The 21805-nt window shown below is 39.1% G+C and overlaps 1 protein-coding gene across 2 annotated transcripts in view; it reads right to left on the reverse strand.

Moving 5' to 3' along the window:
• The window catches only part of slc2a4rg (SLC2A4 regulator), a 49484-nt gene that overhangs the window by 23769 nt on the left and 3910 nt on the right, over window positions 1-21805 (reverse strand). The window lies entirely within an intron of this gene.

A 21805-nucleotide genomic window follows, 5' to 3' on the forward strand; every position in this document is an offset into this window, starting at 1 on the left:
AACTGCTAATTGACTTTGTTTTAGAAACAGATGAGCTAATTTACAGTTGCTCTTATACTGATTTTGGTATCAGTGTTTACAGCAGATGGCTGCCACATTCGGCCATCGTATAAAATAGCTCAACCATTGCAGCTTATTGCTCACTTCAATGAACCTGCGACCCTAAATGACACAGTCCCTCTCCTCATCTGTCTGAGGAATAATTAAGAAACATTTAAAGCTTGAGGGATTGAAGAACAGGAGCAACAATGTCTAAAAATATTCTGTTTACATCTTCTAATAGAAGGATTTATTTTAAAGCGAGCTAAACTAGGCATAGTTTTATTTTCGGCTTCCTGAAGGACTCGTAGGGAAAGCAGAGATTGCTTTCAACAAAGGCAGTATGTGTGTGCTACTCATACGTGTGTTCAGGAGGGTGATGAGGTTAAGTTTTTGGCTTTTTTAACTTCCCAAATTTGGATGTTTGCAAGCACAGTCGACTCAAAGATAATATGAAAAACACGACAGTTACTTTAATGAATGTACATAAGTACCATGTGGTTACTATGTTATTTTGCCGGGTGTGGTGAAACTATTCCTGGTGGAAGCTGCTAAATTTAACTCCATTAATGACACGACTGTTTTATGAGGTATCAGGTACTTCAAGTGAAAAGCCTTAATCCTATTTTACTATGTGTGCATGTGTGTGTTTATGGCAAATGCAGTCCCTTGCAGATGTATTCATGCCCCTTTAGCTTTTTTTAATTTGTCAAATTTTGAGACTGATAACAATTGTATTTTATGTGCTAGGCCAAAACAAAAAGTGCATAATTGTAAAGTGGAGAGAAAATGATGCATGCTTTTGAATTTTTTTTAACTAATTAAAAAACCTGAAAACTGCGACGTGCATTTGTAATCACTCCTCTTTACTGTGATATTTCTAAATGAACCTCCAACTATTTGCCTTTAGAACCCTAACTATTAAGAGTTAATTCAAAAAAATCAGCTCTACAAAGTAAGTATTAATCACACCATTCATGCATCTATTTTCTGTACCCGCTTCTTCCGTACAGGGTCAAGGGGGAGCTGGTGTCTATCTCCAGGGGTCTACAAGCAAAAGGCGGGGTACTCCCTGGACAGGTACCAGTCCCTCGCAGGGCAACACAGGACAAACAACCATGCACACACCTATTCCAATTAACCTAACAGTCATGTTTTTGAACTGTGGGAGGAAGTCAGAGTACCTGGAAAGAACCTATGCATGCACGGGGAGAACATGCAAACTCCATGAAGAAAGACCCCCGGCCAGGAGTCGAACCCAGGACCTTCGAACCCAGGACCTTCTAACTGCAAGGCAACAGTGCTACCAACTGCGCCACTGTGCAGCCCATTTTGAAAACCATGTACCCTTATCATTCAGTGTCAGAATTCAGTACTATTTTGTGTTGGTCTATCAGATAAAATCCCAATAAAATACATTGAAGTATGTGGCTGTACTGTGGCAAAATGTGAAAAGGTTCAGGTAGTACAGTTGCATTTGCAAGGCACTGTACTGTATGAGTGACACCTGGCCCATTTAGGTGCTTGCACAAACAGAACCATACAGTCAGTCTCTCACACCCACACACTCAACACACAGACACTCTTACTCTTCTTCCTCCTTCAATTTGGATTGGCCTTAGCTGAGCCAAGAACACACCTCTCTGGCAGCAGCACAACACATGGGCCAACTTAAGTCAAACTGCCAGGTCCAGGCACATACGGAGACTTCTGCTCTGAGCCAAGCCAAAAAATGAGAAGCAAGCAGCAACAACAACAAGCTCGGAGTTCAAAAGGGAAGAAACCACTGTATATATGTACTGTATATATGTATATACTTGTATACATGTACTGTATGCAATGAAAACATAAGATTTGCAGATGACATCATTTCATCAGATCGCAAAACGTTTTTGCTTTGTGCAAGATCCATATGACATAATTTTTTGATATCAATTTTTTCTTCAACATCCTTTGCAGTGCTCAGTACAGCAAGTAGTCCAGCTGCATACAGGGGCCCCATAAATGAAATGTTGGAATTGAATACTGCAAATAACAATGATTACAATGCTATCCAATAACTGTTTGTCTCCCCCTTAAATTGAAAGATCACAAAAATGGTTAAAGATTTAAAACGTTTTTTCTCAGAATCACCTTTTGCAGAAAAAAATTTGGGAATATGAAGTTGGGGACATATCACCAACATTATATTGACATTTTTTAAAATCCTAAACAGGCCACCTTTAAACCCTAAACGTAACATAAAACCATATACTTTTTCAAAAAAAATTTTATTATATGTTTTAATGATGAGGACAAAGTCCTGGAATAGTTAGATGATGTTTGTCTGAATGGAACATCTCACAGCAGATTAGATTACACTTCGCTATTTGGCCAACATTTATGAGAATTTAAAAATAACACCCAAAGCTACTGAGTTTTTCCACTGTACATGCTGCAGTTTACTGAACAGTTTTATACTCCTGAGGATGTAATTGCACTACAACAACACTACAGATGTTATCAAGCAGCCGGTGAAGATATTGTTACACTATCAGACAGAAAGCAGAAGTTCTACCAGAAGCTCTAACGCTTTTAAGTGGTTTCTCCTCTTCATTAGGCTTAGATGCTGTTAAAAAAACAAAGCTAATCATTGTTAGGATGTTTGGATTGTAATGAACTCATATCCTGAAAGACCATATTTCTGGGCACTGTGAACTTCCTCTAGCTGCTCCACTCTCAGAACTCTGCACATTCTTTTAACCTATACAGCTGGTATTACTAAGGTTTTTGCTTTACTCTTACCGTATATAACAGTTCATCTCATAAAGACACTAATAAAAGGAAAACGTTTGTTTCTGTTTGTAGATACTTGTATAAACAATACTCAGAGTATTCTGCTGTTGCACTTAAAAACTTGTAATACTTTTTTGTGTGTCACAGCTTTTTGGCAAAGCCTCCACCCGGCTTTCCATAGCAATACTTCCAGCGGCTTCCCCTAACAGCTTTTTCTTTTTATAGTGCAATAACATTTAAAGCCAAAGACAAGACTTAGATGTGTATCTTGTTTTCCAAGAAAGATAGTTGTCTCACAAAGGTTGCTTGCATGACGGTTAGTTTAAACGTCAACAGAAAAGAAGAAACAGATGGAAGGCTGATGGCCAGCTCTATTATACTTTATTGTCTGGAATATCTGCTGAACATGGCGGGTCTAGATTTCACTGTTGCGATAAACTGTCAACAATAATCCCTCATCTTCTTACAAGCTTAGCTGTAGTTGCTTTAAATATCACATTCATCCAGTGTGATCATGTGATCATCGCGACCCCCACCAAAATCAACATCATAATGTAGTGTTTGTATGCCTCTCACTGTGGGTGTGTGTGTGTATAAGCTTCCTAATATCCAAAGCAGCTGCATGTGCCTAACAGTGACAAGTCAGCTGGTGTTTGACCTTGATAGTTAAAGTTTAAAAACACTGTCACACAAACTCAAATAACTTAAATCAACTATCAAACACCTCTCTGTTGGAGTCATGATGGAATTTACATCCACCGCGCTCCCTCTTTATCTCTAATGAACACAAACAAATGCAAATGCGCACCAAGCCAGAGCTATGCAGAATAGAAATACAGGCATGTTTCCAGTTTTTCATTGTCTTTTAGAGACCGCTTTCATCGCTCATCGCTATGCACTCTTAAGAGTTAAAGAGGCTGATGGAAATGCTGCTCCCAAAGACACAGAATATTGCCAATCAAGTATTTTGTTGTCTTATAGGTCAGAATAGGCTTCTCTCTCTCCTGTCCACCTTCAGCCCGCTCAAAGCTCTGAGGATCTTGGCTGCCTGTGGCTTGTTTATAAAGATGAGTCACCGTGTGTTTTCTCAAATCATTACGAGCCACAGATGAAGATGTAGATGAAAAACTTTTGTCAAACTGCAATATCCCGCACAATACGGAAATGTTGGGATGCTACCAGATCTGATAAGGCCTGTGTTGGTGATCATCTGCGTGCTTCAAGGGCCACCTCATTCAAATCCACTGCTTATAGAACACCCACTGCTCTCAATCCTGCAATCCCCTCTGTCCCCCATGATTCTGCCTTGACTCCAATAGCATTATGTAATGTCATGTATGTATTGCCAATCCCCCCACCCCACCCCCCACTACCCAAAACAACCATGTCTGCAGCCTACAGCTGTGATCTACCGTATTTCTACAAAACCTTAGTTACAACATATTAGAAAAACTCATTTAAACGGATGCAAAAGAACCCATTATGGTGCAGTCTACATACACGTTAGGCCTTATGTAAGCTCATGGGCACTGAGAACATCAGAGAGGGAAGGGCTCCTGGGTGGGGGCTGTGTCTCTTTAATGTGGGATCTCATTGTAAAGGCTATTCAATCTTAAAACAAAAAGCCTTCTCTTTCTCATTCTTGATCCTAGACTGCAGTCCTTCAGGACATGCACACAAACAACTTTGTTTTGGCAAAATAATACAGGACACACATGGAGCAAAAAGCGTGATTATTTTGATGGCTTCTTATTTAATGTATCATAAACTACACATACAGTAGGTACACACTAATTTATGTGGAAGCCAATTTACAGGTCATCCTTTAAAAATAAAAATTTATTAAAAATAAATAAATCTGTTATAACTCAGACACCGCACCTTGAAATAATGTTGATTTTAATCAATGTTTTGTTCCACAGGAAAAATGTATACATTAAAAGCAGTATAGAGGTAGATGCTACCCTGACTGACTTCAATAACTACGGATATTTCCTAACCAGAGATCTGTCCAATTTTTATCAGATCAGTTGATTCATCAAACTAAACGCTAGCAGGTCATGCTAACAACTTAGGTTCGGAAGATGTTACCGAGTAAAGAAGAGTCACAGTTAGCAAATTTTGGTATCAGTAGAGTGCTTAAAATAAAGTCAGAAGAGCCTCAGAGATTTTAAGTTATTTAAAAGACAAATGTAGTTTCTATGATAGTCTTAAAATGTTTGTGGGTAACAGGATAAAAAGGAAGACTGACTGTGGTAGGTGAAGGTGCACTTACCCGGCGATCACACCGACTGCGTCCCGTGTCTGCCCCGTCATCCGTCACAAATTGTGCCGTGCGGCAATTCACACTGAATGCATTTTTGCGTTTAGGATCCGTTCCAAGCATCTGACAACAGCTCCGTCATCTGCAAATTTTAGCCCCATTGAAATTCATGCGTTTGTGTTCTTCCTTATGCCACAGCGACACGGAGCCAGTGTGAATTACCGCATTGACAAGAATGGCTTCTATTTGTGATGGAGCGCAAAACACACAGATGATGGAGTCAGTATAAACTGAGGGTAAGAGCTTTCAGTATCTGTTATTAAACTTGATGGATTGTGAATTTTTTAAGATCCTTTTGGAAATCTCAGACTCTGGGCAAGGATCTACATTCTCTAGAAAAAACACAGAGAAATTGTGGTTTAAGTAATGTTAGACAAACTAACCACTAAAAAAACTGCTAAAGCGAGTTAAAAATGTCAACTTTATAATAATTTTGCCTTAGTTTTAAAACAACTGTAAATTTCCATTTTACAGCACATGCTCTCTCATGGTCACCTCTGCTCCTAAAATAAATAATTAATTACCGCTTATAGTAGAAAGTCTAGAAAACAATTCTTTTCAGTGGTGTTCTGATCATCCTTAGAAAAATTTTAATCAGCTAATCAGTGGTGGCATTACTAGGTTAAAGCTAAAAAAAAACTAGAGGTCAGAAAATGCCCACAAAATGTCAGGTTTGTACATCTCTAGCTAATAAATTTGCTGATTGTGACCCACGAATTGCATAAGCCGCTGGTTAATACTATTTTAAAAGTGATCTCAGCTTTTCTCCCACTGGTAATATCCTTGGATTAAGTTAGACCTTCACAAACATCTAATTTTAACTAAGTCAGACCAAGCAAGTGGTCTGAAAATAATCAGTTCAGAAAACATCTTTATTGATTTACGCTAGAATATCAAAAAGTAGCAATCTCCTCTGAACCTTTGCCATTCCTTTCTACCAGCATACCCATCATTAAGGGAATGCAGGGAATTAGTTTTTCCGTCCTGATTTTCCAATTTACATCTGAGGCCTGCAAAAAAGATAGGTGTTTTTATCTAAAAAAAAAACCACAGCTTCCTTATCTAACAGCATGTCTTCTTTAATTTCTGTTAAGGCAAGCCGCTTTTTCATTTTTGCATTCCATATTTTAACATCCATTCAATTTAACTGTTCCTTAAGCTAAACAAACCATCCTTGGTTGCACCAGCAGCAGAAAAACTGGTTTCATTCATGGACATTCTCAGATTTATAAAGTAAATCATACAAAAAATGCAATTTTTTGTCTTAGAATTCAGAAAGTTGGAAGAAAATGACAAATAGTTGACTTAAAAATACAACCTATAAATAACACAGGGAGGAAAAAATTGAAACAGAAAGGAATGTAAACTCTAGAAGCCTTGAACTGTGGTCAGTTGTATTTCTGCAGCGCTCCAATTTTGCTGCTCATTCCTCACTTCCTACTCCCACTCTGGCCTGCTCCTGAGATTTGCCCTTCTGCCGCCACAAGTCAGAGCAGGTTCTTGCCTGGTTTCCTGTGTTTTGTGAAAGCAAACCATTGCTGTTTAGAAATCCACTCTGCTCTACTCCCTCCCACAAAGCCAAATATCCACAGGCGAGTGTCAGATAAAGAAAGTTTCTAGTCATTAAAACACTGATTGCAATCCTTTTTGAAGACAGTGAAAGTTAGGAAAGTTGAGGCCCAGAAACAGTAAGTGCAAAAGCCCCTGGCTAAATAGTTAAGAAGTTGTATTTTGTTCGATGGCACAGCTTATGATGAAATATCTGCATACAGTGTAAGGAAAACAGCAGAACCGAGCCTGACAAATTGAACACGTACTGAGTGTAAAGTGGATGTTATAGGAAAAGCTGACGATGTTTAAAAGAAAATTCTATACCAATAAGATAAAAACCAATATTGTCAAGCTGTCTTATAATCTAAATGATAAATATACTAATTAAAAAAGTCAAGTAAAAGTACCTGAAAGTTTAACACGAGTAGGAACAGACTGTTGAAACTTTGAAAAATCATTATGAATGTGCAAATTTGAATAATTAAAATCTGATTTTTGCTTTTGAAGGCAACTGCCAGTGACGTGCTGCAGCTAACCCTAAGGGTCGTTATTGTATGATGTTGTTTCCAAGAAGAAGAAGACTTTTTAATTAGCACCTGACTGTAATGTGTTGCTTCGACCACAGGGTGGCTATAGTGTGCAAAGTGAACATTTATAAGACAATTTTTATAGTATTTCTTTTTGAAATGGTACAGTTAATTATGGTTAGTACATAATGAGCCTTTTTATGGGTATAATATTAGTCTTATCCTTTTTCCTCATGTTTGATAATTTGGTAATGTGCCTTTGTTGGCCAAGTAAGAAAATGGTTGACTGTCTGATAACATACAAACCAAAGCATTCTGCCAACATTTTTGTGGTGACAGAAGTCTTACCCTTGGGAAATTTCTGTGTAAGCAAGAGTCACTGCATCAGAGGAAATCTGTGCAGCTGTTTCCATCAGTTAAAGGTATATTAACCACAGTTAGTGAAGAAATAACTGTACTTCCACAACAATATAGTGAGACTGAAATCAGTTTTTCAGTATTTAAGGTGAACCTGTGCAGGTGTGGATAATTCTCTATGGTGGTTTGGGTTTTAAATTGTAAAGTTTTGCTATTCTGTTTTTGTATCAGGTAAGCTTATATTTATCAAATCTTTTTTACAAGTTGCTGATTTAGTCAAGTCAATGTTGCAGTAAAATCTAGTACAAGAAAATTTAAAGAATTAATCAGGTTAAGATTTTTAACACAAGTTTTATTTATTTTTTTACCAATTTGACACAGGATTTGCACTAAGTAGCAACTTAGACAGACCTTGTGTCCCAAAAACCATTTTACTCTTATGAAATTATCAGTGTTGCACAGAACATATAAACCAATATGTTGTGTATATCCACCCTCTGAAAGGGACGGTTATTAAAATAAATGGAAGCAATAAGAGCATATTATGGAAACACTAAAGAGACAGTGATCATAAAAATAAAAATGTCCCTGCAGACAGCAGCTGAGAGGCAGAAATGTGCCTCTGCATGACTGAGAGGATATTATACCCTCACTCTTCATGAACTTTATTCTTTATTCTTAATTACAGAGGAGCTGAAACATGACTATTTACTTTCACCAAAATTGGAAGAGAAAAATGGATGCAACTGTTGAGTCCCCTTGTTAGAATTGTCCATTTTCTTGCAAATCCAAACTGGCAGGCAGATGGGAGAGCTTGCCAGACACAACTCTGGCCCAGAGAAAAAGTCGTGTCTTGTAAATGGCCGAAGTGTCCTGTCTGTCGAACAGTCAGGTCTTTCCCTGCCAAGTCTCTTCTCTCTCAGACTTGAACACATGAGCTAGATGCACTTTGAGCCAGATAAAAAAAAGCAAAATCCATTCATTTATCAATGCAAAAACCACTCATTTATTTTTAAGATTTGATTAGCAATTAGTACTCTTAAAAAATTCATCATTGAATTTCTTTAAACACAGTTTGACATTCATGACATCTTTAATCTACTAGTGAAAACACAAAAGGGAGAAGAAGGAAAGCATTCCATATATAAACAACAATAAATATGGACTACTCAAACCTGGACTGAAGTATACTGCCATGATTTAAGACTATTTCAAACAGTTTGTGATCTGTAAAACCCTTACTTTGTTTGTGAAAAGAAAATAATTGTGATTCCTTGGTTTCCCATAAATATAACAAAAATTCCATCTTATCTCATCTTTGTGAACTCAACATTATGTATCATCTTTTCTTGTGACTGAGATGTTACACCTAGGGGTGGTTAATCTAATTTTTAACCTCTAATTTGGTTTTCTTGTCCTTGAGATTTGAGGGCTAGTCAGTCACATCTTAAAGTGGACTGCTATTGGGTTTGGGCTTGTTTAGCACAAGCTGATAGCCTCCCATTGTAGTTGAGAGGGCAAGGTCATAGGTGAGTAGCGGTGAGTAGCAGAGAGGAGTTGTGAAAATGGAGCAGCATGTCAAAGTTCTAGGTCCAGTGAATGGTAAATTTACATTTCAAAAACACCCCAACGGGACATTTGATAAAGGTAGAGTGATATATCTTCTCTGCAAGGAGTTTGCTTACCACCGAAGCAGCACAAGTTTAGCCAACCATATCAACGCGAAGCACCCAGTTGCGAGTGCCCCCACAGCTAACGTTAGCAGCGAAGACGTTAGCAATTTAGCGAGCCATAGCAAAGCTCTTCGCCAAACTAAACTCAAGGGCAACGACCCGCGTATGAGCAAGCCTACGGCTGACAAGTTGATGAATGTTGAATAGCCATGAACTGCAGGCCAGTAAAGCTAGTGGAAGATGAGATGCTGCAACTGTGCCCAGCGATCCATCATACAAGCCACCGTGCAGGACAACTGTAACGTGCAAAATCGGCAAGATGTACGACAGCGAAAAAATAATAAACTCGAGATTTTGATGGAGGATTCGCCTATTTATGTTGCTATAAATGGAGATCACTGGACCTCAGCTGGCAACCACAGCTATTTGGGGGTGACAGAATACTTCATTGATGGTGAGTGTTTCCACAATAAATTGGAAACCAATTACACTTTACTTTAAATATTCAGCTAAATTTATTTGGCAAACCTATCCACCTGTGCAGGTATGTGGATGAGCTGCTGGGTGGTGCGGCCTACGTCTCTTGCTCTGTAGTGCTGCCTGCTTTTCGACATCTGGAGCATGTCATGGATGTCACTAATGATGATTCAGCCTACGTGGTAAAGTTCAAGAATCCCTTCCAGAGTGACCAGGCAGCACGGTGAGCTGATACCAATGAGTCATGGTTCAAGGTGGCCACAGCACTGGATCCATATATACAGGGGTTGGACAATGAAACTGAAACACCTGGTTTTAGACCACAATAATTTATTAGTATGGTGTAGGGCCTCCTTTTGCGGCCAATGCAGCGTCAATTCGTCTTGGGAATGACATATACAAGTCCTGCACAGTGGTCAGAGGGATTTTAAGCCATTCTTCTTGCAGGATAGTGGCCAGGTCACTACGTGATACTGGTGGAGGAAAACGTTTCCTGACTCGCTCCTCCAAAACACCCCAAAGTGGCTCAATAATATTTAGATGTGGTGACTGTGCAGGCCATGGGAGATGTTCAACTTAACTTTTATGTTCATCAAACCAATCTTTCACCAGTCTTGCTGTGTGTATTGGTGCATTGTCATCCTGATACATGGCACCGCCTTCAAGATACAATGTTTGAACCATTGGATGCACATGGTCCTCAAGAATGGTTCGGTAGTCCTTGGCAGTGACGCGCCCATCTAGCATTGGGCCATGGGAATGCCATGATATGGCAGCCCCCATGCTTCACTCTGGGCATGCAACAGTCTGGGTGGTACGCTTCTTTGGGGCTTCTCCACACCGTAACTCTCCCGGATGTGGGGAAAACAGTAAAGGTGGACTCATCAGAGAACAATACATGTTTCACATTGTCCACAGCCCAAGATTTGCGCTCCTTGCACCATTGAAACCGACGTTTGGCATTGGAATGAGTGACCAAAGGTTTGGCTATAGCAGCCCGGCCATGTATATTGACCCTGTGGAGCTCCCGACGGACAGTTCTGGTGGAAACTGGAGAGTTGAGGTGCACATTTAATTCTGCCGTGATTTGGGCAGCCGTGGTTTTATGTTTTTTGGATACAATCCGGGTTAGCACCCGAACATCCCTTTCAGACAGCTTCCTCTTGCGTCCACAGTTAATCCTGTTGGATGTGGTTCGTCCTTCTTGGTGGTATGCTGACATTACCCTGGATACCGTAGCTCTTGATACATCACAAAGACTTGCTGTCTTGGTCACAGATGCGCCAGCAAGACGTGCACCAACAATCTGTCCTCTTTTGAACTGTGGTATGTCACCCATAATGTTGTGTGCATTTCAATATTTTGAGCAAAACTGTGCTCTTATCCTGCTAATTGAACCTTCACACTCTGCTCTTACTGGTGCAATGTGCAATCAATGAAGACTGGCTACCAGGCTGGTCCAATTTAGCCATGAAACCTCCCACACTAAAATGACAGGTGTTTCAGTTTCATTGTCCAACCCCTGTGTATATATATATATATATATATATATATATATATATATATATATATATATATATATATATATATATATATATATATATATATATATATATATATATATAAATATTGTAGCTTCACACTGAAGGCATCAAGACTATGAATTAACACATGTGGAATTATATACTGAACAAAAAAGTATGAAACAACTGAAAATATGTCTTATATTCTAGGTTCTTCAAAGTAGCCACCTTTTGCTTTGATTACTGCTCCGCACACTCTTGGCATTCTGTTGATGAGCTTCAACCGGTAGTCACCTAAAATGGTTTTCCAACAGTCTTGAAGGAGTTCCCAGAGATGCTTAGCACTTGTTGGCCTTTTTGCCTTCACTCTGCGGTCCAGCTCACCCCAAACCATCTCGACTGGGTTCAGGTCTGGCACAGCACCCCATCACTCTCCTTCTTGGTCAAATAGCCCTTACACAGCCTGGAGGTGTGTTTGGGGTCAATGTCCTGTTGAAAAATAAATGATGGTCCAACTAAACGCAAACCAGATAGAATAGCATGCTGCTGCAAGATGCTGTGGTAGCCATGCTGATTCAGTATGCCTTCAATTTTGAATAAATCCCCAACAGTGTCACCAGCAAAGCACCCCCACACAATCACACCTCCTCCTACATGCTTCACGGTGGGAACCAGGCATGTAGAGTCCATCCGTTCACCTCTTCTGCGCCGCACAAAGACATGGTGGTTGGAACCAAAGATCTCAAACTTGGACTCATCAGACCAAAGCACAGATTTCCACTGGTCTAATGTCCATTCCTTGTGTTCTTTAGCCCAAACAAGTCTCTTCTGCTTGTTGCCCCTCCTCAGCAGTGGTTTCCTAGCAGCTATTTTACCCTGAAGGCCTGATTCACACGGTCTCCTCTTAACAGTTGTTCTAGAGATGTGTCTGCTGCTAGAACTCTGTGTGGCATTGACCCGATCTCTAATCTGAGCTGCTGTTAACCTGCGATTTCTGAGGCTGGTGACTCGGATTAACTTATCGTCCGCAGCAGAGGTGACTCTTGGTCTTCCTTTCCTGGGGCAGTCCTCATGTGAGCCAGTTTCCTTGTAGCGCTTGATGGTTTTTGCGACTGCACTTGGAGACACTTTCAAAGTTTTCCCAATTGTTCGGACTGACTGACCTTCATTTCTTAAAGTAATGATGGCCACTCGTTTTTCTTTACTTAGCTGTTTTTTTCTTGCCATAATACAAATTCTAACAGTCTATTCAAGAGGACTATTAGCTGTGTACTGTATCCACCTCCTGCACAACACAACTGATGGTCCCAACCCCATTTATAAGGCTTGAAATCCCACTTATTAAGCCTTACAGGGCACACCTGGGAAGTGAAAACCATTTCAGGTGACTACCTCTTGAAGCTCATCAACAGAATGCCAAGAGTGTGTAGAGCAGTAATCAAAGCAAAAGGTGGCTACTTTGAAGAACCTGGATTATAAGACATATTTTCAGTTGTTTCACACTTTTTTGTTCAGTATATAATTCCACATGTATTAATTAATCTCTTGACAGCACTAGTTACACCCCTAATCTTTATTAGACATTAACCGAAAAAATAAAGTTATTCAAAGTGATGCAAGTTATGTGCACCTTGGATAGGTTGCCAGTTCTTTATAGAGAAATGGAGACAGACAGAACAAGCATCCATGCACACGCACTCACTACCTTAAAATAATTCACAGAGGCCATTTAATCTAACATTGATGTCTTTGAACTATGGGAAGAAGTCGCTGTACGCGGTGAGAACACATCTCATCTCTTGGGATTAAAATATGTCCCTTTACAGAGATCTATCATTTTTTAAAGTAGCTTTTACCAACAGAAAATGTGATTCTTCAAAGAAATGCAAAATAAAACCATGATTAAATAGATCAGACTCAGGGATGAAGGATTTATTTATTTTTGTAGATTAAACAAAACTGACATCGAGCTTTTAAGTTTTGTTGCTTTCCTTATTTCTGTCTCTTCCAGACTCATTTTTTCCATCGTTTCTCTATGGTGCAATTATGGTGAGCAAAACACAGTGTAAATGCAACCAAGTGAGACCGTGGTGTTGATTGTTGGTTCAAACCGGATCAGAGCAGATTGGGCAGGAGCGAAGAAAAGCTGAAGCAGTTAAACATCAAACTGGAACATCATTCTTCCTCTCTGATCGCAAGTTACCGACAAGGGAATTTTCATTTAAAAATTCCAGGCTTGGAATGACTACAACACTATCTTTTAATGTATTGAAGGAAAATAACAGACTTTGGATTTTTGTATTAAAGCCGAGTGTGGGTGGAAGTGCAGCTAATGGGGGGGGGGACAGTTTCAGCTCTGAGTATTCATATGCCCCAGAATGAAACTTCTAGGGTTTTTTTGACTGACTGATACTTTACTCTCAAAGCTTTATGTAGTGGCATGTTGGTGCTATAACCCAGAATCACTTAAGATTAGGGCAAGATATATTTGAACTCTCTAAGTGAATTACCTCTCTACCTTATCAAAGCAGCAATCAGAGTCCAGGTTGTTTACCCTTATTTCTCATCTAAAAATAAACCACATGTAAATACAAGAGAATCCAGAATTATCTGGACTGTTGTGCCGTTTTTGTATTATTGTTTTTAAATTGGGTGGCCTACTTGAAATGAAGTAAATAAAAATGAATTACTACACGTAGATTTTCATTAAATGGGTTTAACAAAGCCATTTCTAAGGCAGTAAAAGCAGTAAATTATCCTAATGCGTTTCACAGAACTGACATTTAGTCCTTCTGTCTGAACAGCTACAAAATTCAGATTCAACAAATGCAACCAGATCTCAAAAGGTTTTCATCTTGGTTTTGGGATTAATAATGAAGAAACTAGAATTGCATCTAAAAACAGCTTAGAGGTCAACCATTTAATAAGTTTTTGAACCAAAGTATGCTTTCAGTATTATAGAAAAAATGGCAACCAAGACCTGACTTAGTTTGTTGCTGATATAATGCATGTTTAAGTTTTAGCCTGTAGGTTAGGTGAGACTGAACCATAAAGTAAGGGGTTGAAAAAACTAAATTGCATAATAGGCTTCTTTATTAAAGACGGGGTGCGAGTGGTTTTTATCTTGGTTGGGTGTCTAATTTGTTGTCTATATTTTGATATTTTGTCTTTTGGCTCAGGTTTTCACCACAAATACCCCAGAACCAATAAACAGATTCCTACAGAGACTTAAAAAAAAAGAAATTTTTTATAACTCTCTGATCGATGCATGTCAATGTTCCCTTATATACTAAAATAAATGTCCCCTCTTTGAGGTCAAAAGCCTGGGTAGAAATAACATAAATTCTAGGCAGTTCACACAGGCCCAAACACAAAGAATGTGTATTATTACTAAGTTAGGCAGCAACATTTGATCAAATTAACATCCAAAGAGAGGACATTCATCTGACTAACACTGGTGCATTCCCACAACCACATTGTTCACCAGAACCAAGATGTTCTTATTCAGTTTCCTCTAGTAATAAAAATAAAGATTTTCAATTAATGAATGAAACAGTTTTAAGGCATTTTATTTTTAAATGTGTGTTAAAAGCATTTGAAGACTTTTTTTGAACTTCCAGACTCTTTTTGGACAATAAGAGTTGTTTTCCTATTGAACCTACCACGTCAAATGTTTTGTAGTACCATACAAACGCTACAAGCTAAGAGTTGTGTCAGGCTGCATATGACACACCAAGTGAGCTGCTGGCTGGTTCTGCAGTACATAGCAAGCACACCCCAATGATGCAAGGGTCAGAAATGAAGAAAACAACAGCAATACCAGCAGATCTGTGATAATGAAGCGTAACTTTGTCACTCTGAAAACACACACACGTTTTCATTTGTAGAGCTGTCTGATTGCTTGTCTTGTCTGTCAGCACTATTTGTTGGAGGGCACAGGGATAATGACCTATCCCAACCAACAAAGCCCTATTGTATCTAAACACACACTTAAAGAAACACCCACAAAGCATAGGGGGCTTCTAAGCTTACAAGGATCTGGCCTCTCTGTTTTCTTACAGCTCGGGCGTGGCGTGTTTTTATAATTTTAAATGTTGATTTAAGCTTTAATCTTCAAAGGAAAGGTTTGGTAAAATTATTTCAAGCACAACAAAAGATATTTAATCTATGCACTCCCTTTGGGTTATTTCTTTTTTTTTTTTTTTGAGTTACTTATTCCCTGACATTTTGACAAATCACTGCGTCCAAAATGTTTAACTTTACAACACAGAATTGATCGAAATGGCAAAAGTTCACTACTGTTCTCTTCCGCAGCTAAAGCGAAAGACAGCCATGTCAATGATGCTTCAGGGGGAAACCAAGGTCACAGACAGCTGAAGTTTCTCTGCATGCAGAAAGAAACCTCCACAATGTATCTTCCTTGTCCGAAAATGCTGCCCTAGTGAGATGCAGGTAGCTGAGATGTTTGAGGGGTTACTTGCAATCAATAAAAATGAGAGGATAGATAGCTCAGAGTTTTAAGAAAATGTCATGACACAAGTAAAACAAAATAACCACTCAAATCTACAAAGTAGGGTACGGTACAGGCCAGCGTGTGGGCTAACTTGCAAGCTATCTCACAAGTTGCACGCAATACCAGTCATCTTAAGTACAAAGGAAAAATGGGATATTTAGAAAATCTTTTTTTAATGATTTTTTTGTCTTTTATTTTTTATGTATGCGTGGTATGCAGATCTGCAGTTACAGTTCCCTAACATGTAAGTGAGGACGGTTCATGTATGTGGAAGTTTATTCTCTGAGGATTATTTAGGTGAAAACTCTAAATCTTCTTTTTTTTGTCAACAGACAGAAAATAGTTCGGATTTATGGTGTTTTGTATGAATGTGTTCAAATGACTGAGTTCAAAGTTCATGAGCGGTGTTAACTTTTTGAAGATCTTTGAACTTGCCAATGTTCTTTTACATGAGAGACTTGAACAGATGGCAGAGCTGCCTGGTGTCATTAAAACGGCCCCAGATTTGTGGTAAAGCTGTAAACTGACAAATACTTAAAACTAATTTTAGCTTTTTATGCAGGTGAACGTCGCAACATTCTTCACAAAGGCGTGTGTGCCGGCGTGGTTCAGACTGCTACACGCACATTGCTAGTAGGCCCCTGCCCTTTCTTTAAACGGATGGCTCCTACCCTCACCATCATAAGTGATGATTAATCTGCATAAAACTATGCTACTTGGTTTGCATGCTTTTAAATTAGATCCTATGGTACTGGTTAGTACAGTGGACATAACAACATGTTTGTCGTCTTTAATTTACAACAGAAGTTCAATTGAGGGTTAGATCCAGTATAACAATATAGTAATATAGAGGAGCACCGGTCTCAAAAAGAGCCAACAAATAAAAGCATTATCTTAACAGCAACTCATTTTATGTTCTGACAGCTGAAGAAGGAAGATGAAGTCCAATGCTTCATCTTTGAGGATTTAGTTTACCTTTTAGAAAAGAAGAAGAGGGTAAAAATCCTAGAGAAACTAAGTAGGGTGTATAGTGATGAAAGTCATATGAAAAGGGTGCAACCAATTTTGTCTGTTTTTATGAACAACATTCAATGGTGAGGAGGGAAGAAAAAATACAAGTTAACAAAATATGATTAAATCCATTTTTATGATATGTTTACATCCATGTCAATGAATCAAAGAAAGCAAGAACTGTCAAAGGAGTGACAACGGTCATATGTAGGATACTGTAAATTTGAGAAAAGGTGAAAAAATGAGATGCAGCTGGTGGAAAATGGGATGGGGAAGAGGAGTGGTGCACAACAGTTGCTGGTTGGTATGAAGACTTTGTTGGCTAGAGGGACAGAAAGATCTACTGAAGTGAAGGAATGACAGTTGACTGTGTTGTTTCTAAATGCCGCCATGGAAGAACAGGAGGCCTTATGTGAGCGACAATCAGTGTGGGTGAATAAGACATGAAGCATTTAACTGCAGCGATGCCAAAACTGCTTGAAACGAGCTTCCTCCCCTTGATAACCCCCTCGTTCTGTTCTTAAGAGACAACCCACTGAGGAAAAGATGTACAGTCTAAAGCATTTATTTACATCTGTGCACAGTTTAATAGGTAATATGGTGGTATCAAATACTTTGTCTACTTGAAAGTAATTTTGCAACAAATCAGGCTGAATTGGATCTACTGCCCTCCGTATTAACAGTAATTTATTTCCTGCAAAACAGCATTTGATTAATTTCACCACTAGACTCACACAAACATGTTACTGAAACGTACTGAAAAACTGATTCTTACGTGCAATTTGTCACTTCTTTCCAGTGTTGCCACATGCTTGCTCAGGATGAGCAACAAACTTATGTTAAAAACTGAACATGACCGCACTAAATTAAAACTAAGATTGACATTGAACATATTTCAATGATTTAATCTGTCTGGACTGATTTGATTATATATTTCTGTCTTGAAATGACATTTGTTGTGAATTGGCGCTAATGAAATACACTGAACTGAACTGAGCTTCTATTAGTTGAATTATTTAGAGTCACTTGGTTTATTCAGCCACAAACTTGATACTACATATTCAAAAAATGTACTAGAGACAAGCTCCTCACTTGTCCACCCGCCTTTCAATCTGGAGATAATAAAGCTGCAGTGGTAAATGATGAGCTGTCACTTATCATCTGCGGTTTGCCTGCACAGCTCTGCGACCCAGATCCTGAGGTTGACCTACCAGACTTCCCCTCCTGCGTAACTCCATTCATTGGGGGTGACCTTTCACTCTTGCCTGTCAGTGCAAAAGCTTTTACCTCTTGTAGTTGGAAGAGTAAAAAATATGGGGGCTAACGTGCCACTTGGAAACTGATAATCAAGCTCAGAAGGAGTTTTGTTAACTAGAGATAACACTAACAAGATCAAACTACTGAAATGTAAGTAAAGCAACCAGAAGAAAAGCAGTGAGTTGCTTTTCTCAGGCGGCAATGTCGGTGGTTTGAATGTGGGTTAGTCATCCCAGACTAGAATGGGGATGGGTAGCTGTTTCATTGACTCTGACCTTCAACAACCAGCTGTAATGGCTCCTCTGGGGGCACAGGACTGGTAGTGTAGTGTCATGGGGAGGTGAATTTGAGAGGTAGTGAACTTCACTCCCTCCTGCCCAAGCAATCCCACTGACTTTTACACAATCAGAATGTCTGTAAACATAGAAGAACTACACCACAAATCCTTCCCCCCTCCTTACTGCTGGTTGCTTTGGTGTCCTGTTTATGCGGACTCTGTGTTATCCATTCATGTTAGCCGACTGTGTACCTGATCAAGGACAGATAAGAGACAAGCTCTTCCCATCAAAATAAAGTAACCCCTCCCTTTTTCATCTCAGCAAGCCATATTGTTTTTTTTTCCTTTCTCATTTCAACTAGTCTCTATTCTCTTATCAGGGCACTGGATCCCTTGCTGATGAGTACTGACAGGTCGAGCATGCTTTGCTCTAGGGTGCGAGTGCAAGAGAGACTTAATCAGACACAGGACTCCCGTGGAGGGTGTGCAGTTGGCAAAACGGGTGGGGGTTTTGTAAGATGTTCATGAGGTTTTAGTTGTCCTAATCGAATATGCACACACGTGAGTAGGTGCATTGGCTCTTCCTCTCCCATCCTGCAAGGGCTTTGCCCAGACTTGTCAAAGGGATAGTGACCTACTTTGCAGCTTTTGCAAACCAACAAAATAAGCTATGGAAGTGCAGAGTTTTGCACAAGAAACAAAATGCAGCAAAGTAAACCAAGATAAAGCACACTGTACTACTTCTTCAAATAAAAAGTCTCCTTAAGCACACTTAATCCTGTGACACCGAAACAGTATTACCTAATCTGTTGGGAAACAAATGAATGTTTTTTTTTTTTTACATTATCTGAAGATGGGTACAGAGTGCAGCAAAGACAGCGCTGGTCACACCCACAAAACACAAAAGCATATAAACTTAGTGAGATTTCAAGCACCGCCTGCACAATGTAACAATGTAACAACGGAATAAAGAATAGAATACCCCACACTGAACTGCAACTCTTTCACTGAGTAAACTCCTTGAGGTCACGTTTTTTCAAAACCAAATTTCTGTAAAGTGCCTTTTTAAAAACTACTCATAATAATTTTAGAGTTGTAACAATCAATCAGGCAGGAATCAGAATTGGAGAGTTCTTCCTTAATCGGCAAACCAGTAAAAACCTCCATAAACACATCAACCAACAGCATGTACCTTTATCCCCTTCTTAAATTACTAAGAAAGCTTAAGAGTGCTGCCAAAAAATACTAATTATATCCAATTATGATGATCAAAGCAAATCACTGAGTTTATGAAGCAGGATAACTTCTTTTGTAGGTTCAGTCATACTGGAACCAAATTAAAATATGTTTGGAGCCAAGTTATTGACAAGTCATATCAAAACAGATAGCAAACATGCTAGCATTAGCTTGGCACCAAACTTCTCCCCATGAAAACACTGCCAACAGGAGAAAAACACAAATAAGTTGCAGACTGTAGCTGTGCTTAGTCGGGTACATAAATAGAAACAAAAGGCTGTCCTGCTAAAAACTCTTGTTGGGACAAAGTCTCCTTCACTATCAAGACAAACAGTTTCTGCAGAACGTCATAGGTGAATGAGTTAAGAGAAACACAGTAGACCATGTAATACAAATGAACTAGAATGTGTAAACTTACTGAACTTTAAAGCTACTGAATTTACAACCATTGACTGGGCATTTATTTTATTGAAGTATCAGGCTAGGACTCAAATGTTTTTTTTCCTCAGTATCTCTGAAAGGTATCAAGGACAAACACTCATTTTAAGTAAATACTAAATGAAACAAAAATGCCAAATATATGCATTGTTCGGCTGCCACAAAGAGCTGCCACAGGCTTTAGTGGCAGTTAGATCCATTTATCAGGAATGCCGCAGCGCTTTTATTAATCGAAGGGAAACTTTTTACAGACAAACTAATTGATTTCATGAATAACAAACAATCAATTTATAACAAACCAGGTTTAACAGGTTCTGATTACAAGCAGCAGAGGGGTAAAGATGAATCATCACTATGACAGTTTAACTGTAAAACAAAAAACAAAATTAGTCACTTGTCGCTGAGACCAAAACAAACACAAATTTTAGCCAGGTAAAGACACCGCAGTATTATAAAAGTTCAACAGTGCCACAAAAAGGCTTCAGTATTATGACCACACAGTTATATAATATTATGCAAGCTCTCTTACTGTCTGCATAGTGTCAGCGCTGAATTTGTTAATGTGGCAGCAGTGTGCTGAGATTGCTATGACTCTGCAGAAGGAAGAAAAACAGCTTTACACCTGGTCAGCACGTGGACTTGTGACACAAAAATAGATGCTCTCCTGGCCGTCGCAGGCACTTTGTTGACTTCAAGAAGAATGCTCTGATTTAAGACTAGACTCAGTCTTGCAGGCTCCCGGGAGATTTTCACTCACAACATAGTATACATGATCAGTGACACGTAAAAGTCATGTGTAAAGAAGGAAGTAAAAGAGTGTAGTCTTTAAACCCCCCTTAACCATACACGCCTTTTACAACTATCAAGTGCGTTCAGTGCAGCAATGATCAGTTTTAGGTGATTTTCGAATATCTACTACACCGCAGTCACAGACAATCAGGGGAAAAAAAAGTTTTGTAACTGTACAGCCTCCAGGAACTTAATAACCTGTAAGCATCATCTGACAAACAGGTAATGATTTGACATACAAAGCAACCAATAGCCGAGAAAAAAGGTTAACAGTATTAAGGCTAAACCAGCACCAGTCCTCTTTCATGTTACATATTCTCCTCAGTGCATTAGGCTTATCGCTAGATGCTTGGTCTGTTTACTCTTGGTCTGCATGTGCACGAAGACTGTGCATACAACTGTATTCGAAAATTAAGTCAAACGACCAAAAATGAATGCACAGCTCAATGCCAACAAGTTCAAAGCTGAAACAATTAGGTTCATCTTGCTGTCTGATATAAAGAGAGCAGATAACACATCAGCTGGACGCTGAATAATAGAAAAAGGACAGAATAATATCAGTTAAAATAGTCAATATTTTGACTTCTCGCTGATAAAAACTTTCCTAAAAGCAGTCAACTGACTTATCAGTAGCCTACCTCCTCCTTTTGTTTTCCTTCAGTCAAGCGATTGAGCAATTCTGGCCCTGGCTGCAAACTCTGGCTCTCTGAAGGCATACCGTTTCGAAACTATTCTAGATGGAGCACTAAACATGCGGTCAGTTAACCAGTACACCCCCGCACCATTCAGACCAAAACCACTGGATGGTTATGGGCAGATGGTGTATTTCACTTCTCTTCAGACCTTATGAGCACTGGTCAGAGCTGATAGCAAAAACTGCCAGACCCAAATGCTTTTATAACAACAAAGTGACAGCCAAATTAGCCTTGGGCACAAGAGCTATACACAACAAAATACCTCTGTCCATCTTTAAGTTAAACCATGCAGTCCATAAACAAAACCAAAAATAAATGAGTTAACGACTGTTGCTGGCCTCAGT

Source organism: Girardinichthys multiradiatus, chromosome 1 (genome assembly GCF_021462225.1).
Source record: "Girardinichthys multiradiatus isolate DD_20200921_A chromosome 1, DD_fGirMul_XY1, whole genome shotgun sequence".
In the NCBI taxonomy this organism is placed as follows: domain Eukaryota; kingdom Metazoa; phylum Chordata; class Actinopteri; order Cyprinodontiformes; family Goodeidae; genus Girardinichthys; species Girardinichthys multiradiatus.